The 12,054-nt window shown below is 43.1% G+C and overlaps 1 pseudogene; it reads right to left on the bottom strand.

Moving 5' to 3' along the window:
• Positions 1-313: 313 nt before the first annotated feature.
• The window catches only part of LOC113613127 (60S ribosomal protein L6 pseudogene), a 20,796-nt pseudogene continuing 9,055 nt past the window's right edge, over positions 314-12,054 (bottom strand).

Genomic DNA, 12,054 nt, shown 5'->3' on the forward strand with positions numbered 1-12,054 from the left:
GATCACTTTGTTATTTTGACGTATAACTGGAAAGGAGACTAGCATTTAGTGTCATTGCTGTAACAAAACTTTCCTTTCCTCTATTTATTTAGGTGGATAAAACAAGCACTTTCTCTTACTCTCTAAAAATGAAAAATTAGAAAAAGAATCGACTCTGAAAACTGTCATGATTTAGCATTAAGTACTGTCAAATCATAGATACATGAATTAATTGGGATACAAAACAGGGTCATTGAATTCATTAAGAGATTCATTTCTGATACATTGTATATATTTAATAATTATCTACACAATTTATAATTATGTTGACTAGCTTTATACTTGTGATAAACGTAATACCTACACCAACCAGAATTATATTCTGGGGGGAAATGTATCAGTTATTTAATTAGGTTCTTTGTAAGAAATTTAGAACACCAATTTGTGAGAGAAAACAGAATAGAGGTAGCCCTAGAGCTGAGGAACAACTTTGATTTCTTCGCAGAGTTTTTGGGTCCAGGGCTCTCAGGTCAACCTTGCTCTGCTCTGTAAGCTTGGATTTCCCTTTCTCTGCGTCGAAGGTCTTACCTTCCTGGTGTCTGGGCTTTACAAAGCTTCTTCTTCCTGAAATAAGCCTCAGGGAGATGTTTTGGGATTTCCACACCACTTACCAGTTTTGGTGGAGATGACAAATTTCTGGTGTGTTCTAGCAGAGGAACTCGATTGAGGATGAGAGGTCCAGTCACAAGCAGCATGCTACCGCTCAGCTGCTTCAGGAAAACCACCGCCATGCCTCTGTGGCACCCAGTGAGGTTGCTCACAACGGTGCTGGGAGTGATGCTAGCTCGCAGCTTCCTTACGTCTGATGGAAAGGTTTTCTTTGGTGGCTCGAGAGCTTTCAAGGCACGTCTTCAGTAGAACAGTATCCAGGCATTCTGTGACGCTTATCCACTCAGGTCCCACCATTTCTGTCACCCCCAAGCAAGAAATGTCTCTTTCTTTTCAACCTTAAATGTAGCTGCCGGTGACTTCCTCTTCGCCATGGCCTTGCTGGAACACATAGCAGATGGGGAAAAGCTTCCAGTTCCGTTGACTAGGATGGGGTTTTGGTTGTGGTGGGGTTTCCCCTTCTGAGGTGTTTTTTTTGGCCTTGAGGTTACGCTTCTTAACCTTGCCCTGGCATCAGCCTTCTTGGCTTCAGGTTTCTTCTCATTATATCCAGCTTCTCTGTTTTTTCATCCACCATCTTGCAAGATGGGAAAGAGCCAGAATAGTATGTTTTGACACTTAGAACATTTATGGCCACAGAAAAACTTTAAAAAATTTATCTCAATCTCTCTTTATATCTCTATTTATATATCTTTATCTAACTTTCTATATGTAACAGGAATCTATCTATCTATCTATATAAAACAGAACATAAAAGGATCAACAGAAAGACTTTGAAGCAGAAAAAATATAAGGATAACTCTCTGCTGTAAGTATAATGGAAACATGAGTTTAATATGAATGAATTAATGAGTTTAATATGAATTAATTAAATACTAACTCATATTTAATGAGTTAAATAGGAGTGAATTGGCCTCAGATACAGAAGGAAGATTCCATGACTGTCTGGGCATGTGGGGAGGAGGTTTCTGGAAAAAAGGGGATTAGCCTCTAGCAGAGCAGAGATAGGAAAAGCCAGGGCTGTGGGCCTGCAGTCTGGGGCATGAGAGCTCCCATTCTGGTCTCGACTCTCACTCCGCTTCTTGAATTTTGGGTGGGTAACTGCTCCCTTCTGCTGATTGCCCTACGTGTCTCTTGCTTCTTCTCCCCTCCCTTCCTCCAATATCCCCTGCATTCCCCTCCTGCCCCCTTTACCACACAACAGGTCAGGTGAGTATGGGATGGCGATCAGCATCAGGGAGCGTGAGACAGAGAAAAAACATGGTTATGTGACCCTGAATGTGGTTAAGTTTGTGAGGTTCTTATTTAGGTGGGGGAGTGAGAGGGGTGATTGCACAGGTGAAGCCATATCATCTCTGTTGTTGTTGTTGTTGTTTTTTCTACTTTAAGCCCCAGAGTGGGTTCCTGGCTGGAGAGGTTTGGGAGGACAGCTGCTCTACCCCTTGGACTGGGCAAGTGGTGTAGCCGTGCTGACCCCTGCCTCCTAGAAGAGTTGGAAGACTTTCTCTTTAGCGAAGGGAGCTGAAGTAGCAGAAAGCCATCTGGACTGACTGAGAGTCAGGGAGTTGGATTCGGGCCATGCTCTGCCACTTTTTTCTGGGATCTTGGGGAAAGCATCTTGACTCTTAATGCCCAGTTTGTAAAGGAAAAAATGGAATAAAGTGATCTGTGCATCTTCTCCCTACTCCAAAATTAATGGAGAATTGGGAAGAGCTTACAAAAGCCCAGGCACTGTTATTTTTCATCAGCATCCTTGATGAGAAAAATTACAGTGAACTTTCCGGTTCATTGTTTAAAAAAAAAAAAAAAAAAGAGGAAAAAGGGCGTCTTTTCTCTTCTCTTTGAGAAACATCAAGACTTACTCTGCCCTCTAATAGTTGCCTGGGTAGAATTTTCCATCTTAGCACAAAGCAGCTTGACCTGGTTTTGTATAATCTCTTCTCTGTATACCCCTAATTTAACAAGAGGAACTGGAAGAGTCAGACAGTGTGTGGGAAGACTGGAGAAAATAAGGAAGGTATAGAAACCACTAGAGATGGAGATAAGTTAAACATTCTGGCAAATTATCACGGTGTATTGCTCATGCTGAATGCTTAGGCAGTGGGGAAGGTAGTTAAGAGAATGGCTCTAAATGCTTCATCTAATTGCAAGCAGCTGTCGATTAGTGGAGCTTGACCAACTGTTTTTAATTCCACTCAGTGGTGATGAAGAGAATGAGACTTTTAAGTGAAACTGGCAGGGGCTGTGTGTGTGCATGAAGTTGCTTGCGCTTTTTTTTAGAGGTCATAGAGTGCAGTAAATACTAAGAGATGCTCTTTGAAACCATGGCAGCCTTTCATGATAATGATTTTCCTAAATTTTGCCAGCATTTGTTGAGCTTTTGGCTGGAGGCAAACTTCTCTGTTATCCAAATTCTGGAATGATTTTTCACGGGGAGTGATTCATCCCCCAATGGTGAGTGACTGAATGGCTTGTGCCAATACAGAAGCAATTGTTGTTCGATGTTGGCAGTAAATCTCAAATGAGAGGTAATAATGCCAGTTAAGAGTCTTCTCCTTAGGAATGTTTCATTTCACTCTTGTGATTAGAAAATAGGAAAAATAAGAAAGTGGAAAATTTTAGCTAGTTCTCTTCTGTTGTAAAACCTGCTACAAATCATCTACATTTGAGAGTTTTCTGGAAGACAAAGTTTTGAGTAGCCCAGTCTAATCAGTCTGATAACCTCTTTTGATGGAATTACTTTTCTCTGTTTTCTTTTTCCTAATAACGTTAGTAGTCTTTTCTAATGTTTATTTGCCTTCATTTCTTGCCATACGTTTAAGAAACAGTTATTTCGATGCTTCTGCACTGCAAACTGGAGAGACCATTAACCTGACTGAAAACAAGGCTTCTACGAGACCAGGAAGGCCTACAGGTTCTAAAAGTAGCTAACTTGTCTGAAAATATGCAAAAGAAACAATTGGCAGAAACTCACAGGGAGGAAGGGGCTACACTCCTTCAGTGCCAATTACCATCCCTTTTACATCCTGAATTGCAGTGCCCTGAAAGAGAAAGTAAGTTTTCTAAGTATGAATGTGTGCAAAGATTTATCAACAAGGATATTCTCCACAGCACTGTTTACAATAACGTGGAATTAGAAGTGCCCTAAATGTCTACAATTGGCATTAGCTCAGTAATTTATGGTGTTCATACGCAGGCATAAATACGTGTGAAAGAATATATCAGTGACTTGGGGAAATGGTCATCATGGACTAGATGAAAAATCAGGATCAAAAGGAGTCATTTTAATAATGATTATATATATTTAAATACATATTTAAAATTACGTGGTGTATGCATGTGTATGAAAAACCAAAGTCAAAAAAGAACAAAACGGAGAGTAGCAATGTGATTACAGATGATTTTTATTTTCTGATTTGTGGTTTTTCTGTGTTTCCTAAATGTTCTCCGAAGAACATGTACTACTTTTATAATTAGAAAAAAGTTACTTTAAAATAAATTTCCAAAAATGTCAATTCTGATATCATAAAGGATTTTATTCCTTGTCAGGATGAAGCTAAAGTGGAGACTCACGTCCGGCAAGGGAGGGAAAAAAATCAAGAAGGACAGCACTCAATAAACACCTCATTTTGTTTCTGATCTCCTGCCTGTTTGAAGCACTCACACTTGTTTTGACTCAGCTAGATAAGTCTGCTCCTCTAACACAGTCACAATTTCCACCAGCTGTTTTGGATGTTTGAGGTTATGTTTTTATTTGAGTGAATTTCACTGCCTATCCCTGAGCTAGCTTATGAACAATTGTAAAGGAAGTCTTTGAGGCCGACTCAGAGGAAAGCTGCTAATCTCATGACATTCACAAGGATTTGAAAAGGCAGCTCCATCTGTGCCGTTTCTGTTTTTCTTCCACGGCAGGTCTCTTGATGTCAGAAAGATGGGTCACTTCTGGGGTCCAGTTGTTGGATGGAGCGTCCCTGACCACAGCTGTGCCCAGGGATTCCGATAGACTCCCTTAGGAGACAAAAGGCACATTTCATATGAGATGCGAGTGACAAACCCTGTGCCGGGTACGCTTCCAACACTTTCCTGGGTTCTGTAGTAATTCTTTTCCACGAGTTCAGGGTTGGTGAGCGCTGGCAGGAAGCTGTTTATCGTTGAAAGCCACCAAAGGAGGGCTGCTGTTGTCTGTGCCCGAGACGTCTGAGACTTTCCTTTGAGTTGGAAGCCGGGGGGTTCTAGGTGAATGATGTGGCAGAGTTTCTGGAAACTGATTTGGGGAAGAGGAAGCTGACTTGTGTGGGAGTCACCGTTTCAATTGTCATTCTCTGGCACCCCCTCCTCCATAATAGTTTTTTCAAAGAAAAGAAAAATGCTGAAGCTGTTAGTGGGAGTTGGGATTCAGTTAGAAATATTCTGGAGTCGAGTGAAGGTTTACCTGACTTTAGGAGCTCACCTTTGTGAGTTATTACCGGTTTTAGTCTAGTATTTCTTCAAGCGTGCTTTGTCCTCCTCTCCTTTTTTTCTTTCATTCGTCAAACGAATCTGACCCAAATTTGTTCTTTTTTCATTTAAATGCTGTTTGCAGATTGAGTACCTGTAAGCCAGCTGCTTTGCCTGGGAACCAAGAAAACTGTTATAAAGAATATATATTCAGGGAGCTCACAGAGGAGAGAATGAAGGCAAGTAAGCAGTGATGAGGCTAAGTGCTATGCTAAAGCAGTGATTTGTTAGAAAAAATTTTATCAGTAGAATCCCAGAGGGGCTGGGAAAGCTGTAGGCCTGGAAGTTCTGTCTATCTCCAGAGAAACTGCTAGAACAGATGGTTACTTAAACATCCTAGGCCAGAGCAACGTGTTGATTTGCTAGTAGAATTCCATCGGTCAAGACTCTTTCAGTTGCAAGTGACAGAAATTCAGCTCAAGTTCAAGGATATTGAACTTCAGGCCCTGCTAGATTCAGACAATGTTATCAGGAGTCTGTCCCTGTCCTTTCTTGCCTGAGTTTTCTTCAGTGTTGGTGTCATTCTCTGCCACACTCTTCCCTCTGGGGCAATGGCCACCAGAAGCCCCAGACTTATTGCCTATCAGTTTGGCAACCCCAGAGGAAAAAAAGAGGGTCTCTGATCCAACAGTTTCAACAGTTGTTTGGTGCTGACTCTCATTAGGCAGCTCTGAGCCAATCTTTGTGGGTTGGGTGTGTGTGCACACTAACTGGACAGACCTATGTTTGGAGCTCTTCCCTGTGCCCAGTGAATGACTGCTGGGTAGGCACTTCCACCACAAGGCCCCTTGATGTCCTTTTCTTGAACAATTATTATAATTTGAACTGTCTTAAGTTATCAGAGTGGCTCTAGTAGCCTTCAACCTCAATGCAGAAGGGATTGGAATTTTCATTTTTCTGATTTCTTGTTTCCCACAGGCTCTTGAACCCTCAGGCAAGTTTCCCCACTCCCTTCCCAGCAGTGAGCTCTTGCTCTGTAGGGGTTTAGGAAGAGTGCCTCTCCTCCCCCAGCCCAGGGGGAGGCTACTTCTCTTATGTTTGTGTGTTTAAGAGGTGACTCAAATGTTTAGTGCAGTGGTTCTCAAGGTTGTGGTCCCCAGACCAGCAGCATCAGTATCACCTGGAAACTTGTTAGAAATGCAAATTCTCTGGTTCGATCCCAGACCTACTGAATCAGAAACTCTGGGGGTCAGGCTCAGACATCTGTGCTTTGACAAGCTGTCCAGGTGATTATGATTCAAGTTTTGAAACCACTGATTTAGGGGACAGTCCAATACAATCTTCTCTAGGAAGACTCTGAGTCCATCTAGAATTTTCTGCCTTATGTTCTGCCTTCCCAGTCTCCTGACACCAAAGGAAAGATTCTTTTTTTTCTTGATGTCCCTTGTTGGAATTGAAGAGACTATTCTGTGCTAGGAGTAGGAGATTTGCAGTGAGCTGCAGCTGAGAATCCTTCAGTAGACTTCTGTTGGCCACACATCAGGGAATGAATGTTCCTGGATGAATGTTCCAGCTGCTAGGCTCATCTTAGACAAAGGAACTTTGAAAATCTTTCTAATTCTCTGAGGGGACATTGTTTGACATAGACCTAGCAGTGTTTCATGGCTGGTCAGAGGGCCTACAGATCCCATATTTCATGGAATCATTTACATATTCAATATATAAGAATGCTGGGCTGGGTGCTGGACATACAATTGCTCACAAAACAGACATGCTACCTGCCCTCATTGAGCTCAAGGTCTAGTGGAAGATAAAGGCATATAAGTGGGCATTAACAGTAGAGCGTGATTTGTTGGGGAAAAGTAGTGTTTGGGAGTTCACTGCGGGCCACCTAACACAGACTGGACTGGACAGGGAAGGCTTGTCAGGGGAAGTTTTGTCTAAACTGGGACCTGAAGGAGGAATAGTCATTGTTTGGCAAAGAAAGGGAGAAGAGAATGCCAGGTAGCATATACAGAAGTCTGTAGTTGAAGGAGAACTTGGTGGGTTCAAGGAACTAGAAAAAACTCAGCATGGCTGGACTTGGAGGCAATGATGAGGGGTAAGAAGATGGGATGGGCCAAATTATGCAGATCATATTAACAGCTTTGGACCTTATCCTAAAAACAGTAGTAACCCACTGAAGAGTTTCAGGCTGAAGAAGTGAGGTGCTGGGATTTGTTTCAGAGTGCGTGCTTGAGAATGGAATGGAGATGAAATGAGGCAGAGTCAAGATCACAGACAGTAAGACAACTCAGAAGGCTGTTGTGATAATGAAATGGAAGATAGTGGTTCCTGAGTCTAGGCTAAGGGAAAGGGGGTTGGTGAGTGGTGGGTCAATGTGGGCCACTGGTGTGTGGGTGAAGCGTGGGCCAAGGGAAAGAACATTCAAATAAGGATTCCCAGGTGGCCAACTTGGGTAACCTGACAGTGGAGGGGCTATTTACCGATAGAAAGCAGTAGAGAAGGCATAAGTCTCCAGGAGTCATGGGTTCAATTTTAGACAAGTTGAGTTTGTAAAATACCCAAGAGGAGTTATGCAGTATGCAGTTGCTGTCCGGGTCTGAGTTCAGACAAAAGGTCTGGGTGAGAGTAAATATTTGACAGTCATCAACACATGAATGGCTCTAAGGCCAACAGAGCAGATGTGATGCCCTAAGGGGAGTGTTTGAGTGGGGAGAGAGGAGGGCTTAGAGCCCAGAGGAGCTCTGGGGTTAAGAAACAACAGAGGAAGAAAAACCTGTAAAAGTGAGTGGTCAGAGGACCATCCACACATGAAATATGGTAGATGTCATGGAGGCCGAAGAAAGCAGGTTTCAGTGCTCTCTAGAAGGGCTTGCTTGTAATGTCTCAGTTCTGTACCTGACTGAGCTCAGGCCAGGTCATCTGCAGAAGTCATGCAGTGCTACCCTCCATCTGCCAGAAACCTCTGCCGCTATTCCAAACGGGCTTTTTCCGGAAGAGACACTTTTCAGGAAACATTGCTTTCCTGTAATTATTTTCTTAGACAGATAAAATGGTACTTGCTGAGTCATAATTTATTTAAGAAGACCCCGTCCACACTTGCTTTCAACTGGCTGTCTTTCTCTAGGTGAAATCAGTTAGATGCCTTACATATTTTCCTCTCCTTATCTTATCTCACTCCACTTTCAGGTCTATATTTCACTGTGCCTCTGACCCCCAGCGTGCTTGCAGACAGATGGTCACAGACAGATGTTCACTCTGTAATTGTAAGTTACCCAAATGTGGCAGCAGCGTGTCTTCTGGTACCCAACTGTTAAGAGAGTTCTGTGGCCAACTCGAATCTTCAGCCACTGTTAACTTCCCCGACTGAATTACTGTCTTTCTTCTCTTTTTCTTTCTCTCTCTACAGCTGGACACCCTGGGGAGTTATTTTGGCTAGAACTCGACATGCACAGCTGACACCTCCAGCTGCACATTCTTTGGTCCTTTTTGGCCCCGCACAAGCTCTTGGTGTTCTTACAGTTTACTCAAGTGGAGAGCCGAAGGGATAGTAGCCCACCCAGATATTCTTTAAAGGCATTAAAAATGGTTCTTAATTTCTGAGGCCAATCCTGTCAGTTGAAGTGAGTAGGAGGAGTAGTTCAAAATATTGGGTGGGCCAAAAGGTTCATTTGGGTTTTTCCATAACATTGTAGGGAAAAACCCGAACGGACTTTTTGGCCAACCCAATATATTGGGAGCCAAACAAATTCGTGTTTTGGTACTCTTGGCAATTTATATCTTTGTTTCTTACTTATTAAAAGGCCAATATAATGGCTGTGCTGTGGTTGACCTAATTATGCAGCCCACTCACTACATGACAAAGATGCAGTATATTTTCAAAATATTGCATTCTGAGCTATAATATGCCATAAAGACCAAAGATTTAACAGAGTCTAACATGGTGCATTGTGGGAATCCATTCATGGCTTTAGGGATCACCTGCGGGCTGATGAGCCCCAGCTCCACTTCTCTAGGCCTGTCTCTTTCCCTAAACCTTAATCCAAGGTCTCCTATTATCCATTGGCTCTTTTTACCTAAATGTCTTGCTAGCACCATCTCAAAGGCCATGGGTTCCTACTGAGCTCTTTTTTCTCTTCTCAAAGCATACTTTCTCCTCCATTTTTTCTGTTTCCATCAGCTCTACTGACCTCCCACTCTAGGTCTCTGAATCTTCTTTGACTCTTCCTTCACCTGTACTCTTGATACCCCATCGGCTGCCCAGGTCTTCCTGGTGGTGCCACTGAATCACCGCTGCCCCTCTTTTCCTCATGCCATGGTCATGCTAGCTCAGACCTATATATTTTTATTGTTGTGGGACTGCAGATGTCTCCTAAGTGCTAAGTGGCCTTTCTTCCTTCTATTTGTTCTCCTTTTACTTCATCACATAAAGAGATGTTGAATTCATCCTCTAAAACACTGTGTTTTAGTACAGCGCTTCCCTATTCTGAAGTATTCCGTAGCTTCCTGTCATCTTCAGGGTGAGTCCAACACTTCCCCCAAAGACTCTGGAGTCCTTGCACAGTCTCTTCAGCTGCCCTCTAGGATAGGGTTACTTCAGCCACTTATATTTATCTTGCTTCATTACTCCAGCTTGTCAAAATAATTTTGATTCTTTCTGTCATTCAAGGTGTTTGTTATCCAGCTCAGTTTTGCATCAGAAAGTGTGTCATATACAAGTATACATCCTCAGCATGTGATTTGCTTGTTGATAAATCATTAAATATTACAGGAAGAGGACACAAGGATAAGCCCTAGAAATTTCTGGAGGACCGAATGTTTTGAACTGGGGACTAAGATTGCCATTGATCTTGGAAAATGATCCTTTGCCCTCTGCGATATCCTCACCTGAACATTTCATGGTTCTTTGAGCCATTCCTTTCTTCATTCATCAAACATTGAGCACTTCCCTTCTCAAAGACAATTCTTTTCTCTCTCTGAGTAAGTATCTCTCTGTTTGAAATCTACTCCTTTCATGACAGGCCGAAACCAGCTTTTATTTGTTTATTTGTTTGTTTGGCTTGTTTACATTTCAGAGATTTGTCAGAGGTAAAAGCTGTTGATGGGTTTTGACTCCTGTGGAGGAAAGTTAGACACCTGTTTTGACATCTAAGAAATAACTCCCATTTTTCTATATTGTTCGGGTTACCGTTGCTACATAACAAACACCCCTTCAACCACAGTACTGTAATGCAATACCAGTGTTTGTATGCTTTGGGGGCAGGAATTCAGAAAGGGAACAGTGGGGATGACTTGTTTGTGCCCTCCCCTCCCCCATGTCTGAGGTCTCAGCTGAGAAGATTCAAAGTCTGGGGTTGACTCAACAGCTGGGGACTAGAGTCATCTGAGAACATGCTCACTCACATATTTGGCACCTGGGAGAGGAGGACTTGAAGACCATTACTGCCAACTGGAGCACCTTCACGCATCCTCCCTCTGTGGCTTGACTTCCTCGTAGCATGGCAGCCTTAGGAAAGTCACACTTCTTACCTGTGGGCTCAGGGCTCCACCGATGACTGTCCCTGTGAATAAGGTAGAACTGTATTGTTATCCATAAGCAAGCCCTGGAGTCACTTGGCAGCACTTCAACACATATTACTGGATACAAGTGAATCACAAACTTCCCAGAGTCAAAAGCAGGGGGTGGGGCTTCCCTGGTGGCGCAGTGGTTGAGAGTCCGCCTGCCGATGCAGGGGACTCGGGTTCCTGCCCCGGTCCGGGAAGATCCCACATGCCGCGGAGCGGCTGGGCCCGTGAGCCACGGCCACTGAGCCTGTGCGTCCGGAGCCTGTGCTCCACAACGGGAGAGGCCACAACAGTGAGAGGCCCACGTACCACAAAAAAAAAAAAAAAAAAAAGCAGGGGATATAGACCCCATGTGTCACTAGGAAAAATGTCAATAAATTTGAAGATATGCTTTAAAATTGTCACGTATATGAGTTGAGGCATCAGCTGTAGTTACTGCCTTTAGAAACGTGACCCAGTGGCCTGATGTTTTAGGAAATTTGCCAGCTTGTCCAGTACAGGTAGCTCAGGGTAAAAATAACCTAAAGAAGAAATGTAACGATCACTTGCTCATATCATTTGCTTTCCTTTGCCTTTCCCCTCACCCTTGCTGCCTTCGGAATGTACCTCCTAATAAAATCTTAGCACTTAAACTTGGGGAAAATTTTTTTTTTAGGTTTGAACCTTTTTTATTGAAAGAAGTCTGGTAAGAACATATCTTCATTTTCTTTTCTTCTTCTTTAATAGGCTAGAGTGTATTTCTTTTAAGACTTAAAAAAGGTGCTTCTGAGAGTTTCGACATTTGGCAGTCGGTAATAAGTGGGAAATGTGATTGTATAAAGCCCAGTTTGGGTGAAGAGGCAGGTGGCATTTTTGGAGAAATCAGTGTCAACTTGAGGCTGCAGCCGCACTGACTACCTCCAGCCCATCTGCAGAGACATTTCTGTCTCCAGCAAGTAAAGCCCCCTCCTTCTGCCTGCTTTGACTGCCTTTCCAAGTTCCCCTTTTCTTTTTTTTTTGACCTTGAGTTTCAGCTTGATGCGTTGTCAAGAGGACTGTGTCGCTGGATTCTACCTGTGAGAACTTCAGAGGCTGTGGCTATGGAGAGGGGCAGTTTTCTGCTCTTCTAACACCTGTGTTGACATTCGTTAAACAAATGCTCATTGAGAACCTTTCATGCCCTAAGCACTGTACTAGGGAATATAATTACAAAAAAAGAGCAAAACCAGACATCATTCCTGCTTTCGTGGAGCTTACGTGTAAGGAGGCCTGAAGTGACAATTTGTCCAGCTACTCAGGAGAGCTGTGAGGTGCTCTGAAGGCTTACTAAGTGGGTCTGATGATGGGAAGCTTCCCTGAGGAAGCAGCAGTTGAGCTGAGGTCTGAGGCTTGAGTAGGTGTCAATCAGGAAAAGAAGGGAGA

Source organism: Aethalodelphis obliquidens, unplaced genomic scaffold (assembly GCF_003676395.1).
Source record: "Aethalodelphis obliquidens isolate GAN/ISIS:26980383/991018 unplaced genomic scaffold, ASM367639v1 scaffold3, whole genome shotgun sequence".
NCBI classification, from domain to species: domain Eukaryota; kingdom Metazoa; phylum Chordata; class Mammalia; order Artiodactyla; family Delphinidae; genus Aethalodelphis; species Aethalodelphis obliquidens.